The following is a 4,800-nucleotide window of genomic DNA, read 5'->3' on the forward strand; positions in this document are numbered from 1 at the left end:
GGCCCAGGTCTCCTCAGGAAGCTCTGCCCCCCACCATGGTGCCCCTCACCAGCCCTCCTGTGACTCTGCCTTGTCCTCTGCTGTCCTTCTCTGACTGGTGGCTCTGCCCCTGTCCTTGACCTCTGCACTGAGGCCCAGTCTTAATGGTGATCAGTGAGTCTGGCGCTTGCTATAAGGTTTGTCCAGAGACACAATTACCACAAATTTGGTTAGAGATAGTAACTGGCTTCTGTACCTGTTTCTGGAATCAGGCAGGGATCAGAACCAGCAGCTTCAAAGAACCCCAGGGCTGCCACGAGGCCCAGCATGGTTTATGGTGGGAAAAGGAAGTGAGGTGTGGAGACCACAGGGAGGTTCAGAGCCTGGCTGGTTTGCTGTGTTTGAATCAGGTGGCTGCCCAGGACAGACTGATTGACACTGTGACCCACTGAAGCTCCGTGGCTGTAACCAACAGTCACTCGGCCATTGTTACATGAGTAGACTGCTCTTTTGATCAGTTTCAGTGAGTACAAATGACTCCATCTGTGTTTGTTCTTTTGGGCTCATTATGGGAGCCAACTCCTATACGATGGCTTCCTCAAGGTTTTATTTAAGAGGTTTGTTTGTTTTGTTTTGTTTTTGGTACCAGGTGTTGAATCCATGGATGATTAACCACTGAGCCACATCTCCAGTCCTTATTATTTTGAGAAAGGATCTCACTAGATTGCTTACAGTCTTGCTAAGTTGCTGAGGCTGGAATTGAACTTGTGATCCTACTGCCTCAGCCTCATGAGCCACTGGGATTACAGAAGAGCACCCAGTCCAGACCTCCCCAAAGTACCTTGTTAGTCTGTCAGAGAAGGCTCTGGAAGGGCTCTGTGAGACCAGAGGAGGGGGAGATGGGGCCTCCTTTCCTCTGGGATGACTGTGGTTTGTGACATCCATCCAGTGATTGAGACTAGGAGGAAGAGGAGGGGTCAGAGCAGGGCAAAGACACACTTTATTTATGGGCAGAAAGACCCTTTCTATGCATGCAGAACTGAGTGGCCTGTGTCCTGAAGGTCAGGCAGGAAGTGTCCCATTGGGGCCTGGTGTCCCAGGAACTGAGCATCGGCCTCCCCAGACACAGACTCCAGGATGCGCTGACACAGGAGGGCCTGGCCCAGGTCTTGCTCCAGGTGACCAGGCCTGACTCTCTGCAGAAGGACCCATGTAGCACTTATGGGAACCCAGGATAGGCACTTCCTGTCTCACCTGGAGGAGCTGAAGCCCCGTCCTTCCTCTCCAGACCTGGACACCAGAGATGTTTGTGACGTGGCTCTGAGACACATGCCCCAGAGACTCAGCCTCTCCACACACCTCACAGGGGCACAGCCACACCAGGTTTGTCTAGAGGCACCTGGAGAAGGACCCAGGGAGTGGGCTGGGCAGGGCAGGAGGGCACAGGCACTGTCCACAGAGCCAGGCTGGGCAGAGGCACCTGCTCTTGGACAGTGCCTTCAGGACATGCCCTTGGAAGGCAAGCAGCAGGGCCCAGGGCTTCTGTGTGTCCACTTCTCTCCAAGCTCTCTGTCTCAGGGCCTTTTCTGGTGATGCGGTCAGTCCTGGGTGCTGGGGGAGGGGGAAACTGAGGGACATAGTGAGTGCTCAACTGGAGGGGCTGCCTGCTCATTCACTAGTCACCCACCTGGTGGGAACACTGGGATGCCTCTGTCCTGAGTGTCCCTTGTGCTGTCACTTCTTGCTTTTTACTTTTTCTTTTTTTTTTTTTCAGGGCTTAGCACCAAACTTAGGGCACTGCACATGCTAGGTAAGTGCTTGTCCACTGAGCTAAATCCCCAACCCCTGTCCTGTGACTTCTCTGGAAAAACTCCTTCTGAGAAGGAACTACGGGGCAGGACCCACCACTATGCTCAGGGCAGGGACCTGCTGAGAGCCACGGCGGAGTCTGTATGGTCCCTGGCATTTTGCCAACAGTATTGATTGACAGGCGAGGCATTACTATCCGCCTCTGCCGCAACTTTTGAGTTCTCGCACTATTTTGGAGTTCTCGTGGGGATTTCCGGGGATTCCCCGAGAGTTCCCATTGGTTGGGGAAGTGCAGGAGGAGGGATTTCCGCGAGAGATATTTCCGGCTGGGGGTTCCTGGAGAAGCCTCGTCGCGTTCGGGAGGATTCCCCGGGAGCTGTGTGAAGTGTTTTCCTGCAGTTTAAAAATAAAGTTTGTTCCTGCTTCAGTGGCTCGTGATTTGTGCCCAGCCAGACTGCGGCATTTGGTGGCCTGTTACGGGGAGCCCCGGGACACTCGGGGGTAAGTGACGAAAAATGCTGCCCGTCCATAGATAAGACGGGAGCAAATCTGCTCGTCCCTAGGCAGATAGGGCGAGAGGAAAAATGGCCATTTCAAGAAAATGGAGAAGATTGATACAGTATGTTTGTGTCTTGTTTTGTCTCAGTGTATTGTATTGTCTTTGTGATGAAAATATGGAAGGGGTGAGAAGTAAATTACTAAGGGAAGAAGGCACCCCAGTGGAACCAAGAATAGTTAGGGCATGTGTTGATAAGAGCCCAGGAACTCTAGTCAGAAAGAAAAAGAAAGTTCAGAAGAAGAAGGATTATCAGGAAAAAAGTTGCAGCAAAAGGCTATTACTAAATACTTTTCGTTACCGGAGGGTGCGTGAAGCGGAGAGGCGGCTGCCGAGTGTGCAAGCCGGTCACAGCGCAGCAAGGATTTTCCAAGAGGCGGCGGCGACTGGCCCTTCCCCGCCTCCTGGCCGGGGAGCTGGCTCTTCCACTGCCGCGAGCCCAAATCTAGACCTGACCTGGAGGCACAGTCTCGCAGGCTCTTGCTCCCTGTGCCCAGTAGCAGTTTGAGTCCGGGACACTCCCCAGGGCCATCTGGGGCTGCCCAGGCACTACAGCCAGCAGAAGACGCTACTGGTGTCCCTGATGTTTGGTCATTTTCAATGCCAATAACTAAGCTACAATGGTTCTCCCACACCTGGAAGCTGATGAGTAATGAGCACTATTAATGCTTATTTCAAATGCAAAAAAACCTTGAGATAATGTACTAAATTGTTCAGAAGGTTGTTTTCTTAGTAGAATGCTACAGGATTTTCTTTAGCCATCCGGAGTTCCTGCCTTCGTCCCAGTGCCGGTAAAGACCAAGGTGGAAGAATTTCCAGTGTTGCTGAAAACCGGACAAGACTTTGGCTGAGAAACAGACGAGACTTCGGATCAAGCTAGCTGCCTGCAGAACTTACCTGGACTGTGATTTAAGCTAGCTGCCTGCAGAACTTACCTGGACTGTGATTTACCTGGACTGTGAGTTAATCTATTGAGACACTGCTTTACCTGGACTGAGACAACAAACTGTAATCTATAACAAATTGTAACTCGGTATCTTTGCTAACGGTGTCATTGCTGGTATAATTTTTCCAAGGGCTTCTTGCATGGAGCCATCAATTGGCTTGGTATTGTGGCATTTTGTATCCTCCCTTTCTGTTTGTAGCAGGTTATTTATGGTGTTTCTGTAAAAACCACTATGGTCATTATTTAAATTAAACAAAAGGGGGAAATGTTAGAGTCTGTAAACAAGTCAAAATAACACCTGGCATTTTGCCAGGGGAATGTTAAAGTTCGTAAACAAGTCTGGATGGTGCCTGGCAAAATGTCAGAGGGAGTGGTTTGAGAAGTAACAAAACCGAGCCATTAAGTGTAGAGATTCCTGATTGGTTGACTGATGTATCTAGTTTATGCTAATTAGATAAGCTGTGTGGAATGTATAAATACTGCTCCTGTCCTGCAATAAACGGCTCCTACTCCTGCTGTATCAACGTACACAAGTTATTCGTCCCCCCCCTGATTATTCTGCTGCAGCCGGACTGCGGCAGATGGTGGCCCGTTACGGGGAGCCCCGGGACACTCGGGGGTAAGTGACGAAAAAAAGCTGCCCGTCCATAGATAGGACGGGAGCAAATCTGCTCGTCCCTAGGCAGATAGGGCGAGAGGAAAAATGGCCATTTCGAGAAAATGGAGAAGATTGATACAGTATGTTTGTGTCTTGTTTTGTCTCAGTGTATTGTATTGTCTTTGTGATGAAAATATGGAAGGGGTGAGAAGTAAATTACTAAGGGAAGAAGGCACCCCAGTGGAACCAAGAATAGTTAGGGCATGTGTTGATAAGAGCCCAGGAACTCTAGTCAGAAAGAAAAAGAAAGTTCAGAAGAAGAAGGATTATCAGGAAAAAAGTTGCAGCAAAAGGCTATTACTAAATACTTTTCGTTACCGGAGGGTGCGTGAAGCGGAGAGGCGGCTGCCGAGTGTGCAAGCCGGTCACAGCGCAGCAAGGATTTTCCAAGAGGCGGCGGCGACTGGCCCTTCCCCGCCTCCTGGCCGGGGAGCTGGCTCTTCCACTGCCGCGAGCCCAAATCTAGACCTGACCTGGAGGCACAGTCTCGCAGGCTCTTGCTCCCTGTGCCCAGTAGCAGTTTGAGTCCGGGACACTCCCCAGGGCCATCTGGGGCTGCCCAGGCACTACAGCCAGCAGAAGACGCTACTGGTGTCCCTGATGTTTGGTCATTTTCAATGCCAATAACTAAGCTACAATGGTTCTCCCACACCTGGAAGCTAATGAGTAATGAGCACTATTAATGCTTATTTCAAATGCAAAAAAACCTTGAGATAATGTACTAAATTGTTCAGAAGGTTGTTTTCTTAGTAGAATGCTACAGGATTTTCTTTAGCCATCCGGAGTTCCTGCCTTCGTCCCAGTGCCGGTAAAGACCAAGGTGGAAGAATTTCCAGTGTTGCTGAAAACCGG

This window comes from Marmota marmota, unplaced genomic scaffold (genome assembly GCF_001458135.2).
Source record: "Marmota marmota marmota unplaced genomic scaffold, marMar, whole genome shotgun sequence".
In the NCBI taxonomy this organism is placed as follows: domain Eukaryota; kingdom Metazoa; phylum Chordata; class Mammalia; order Rodentia; family Sciuridae; genus Marmota; species Marmota marmota.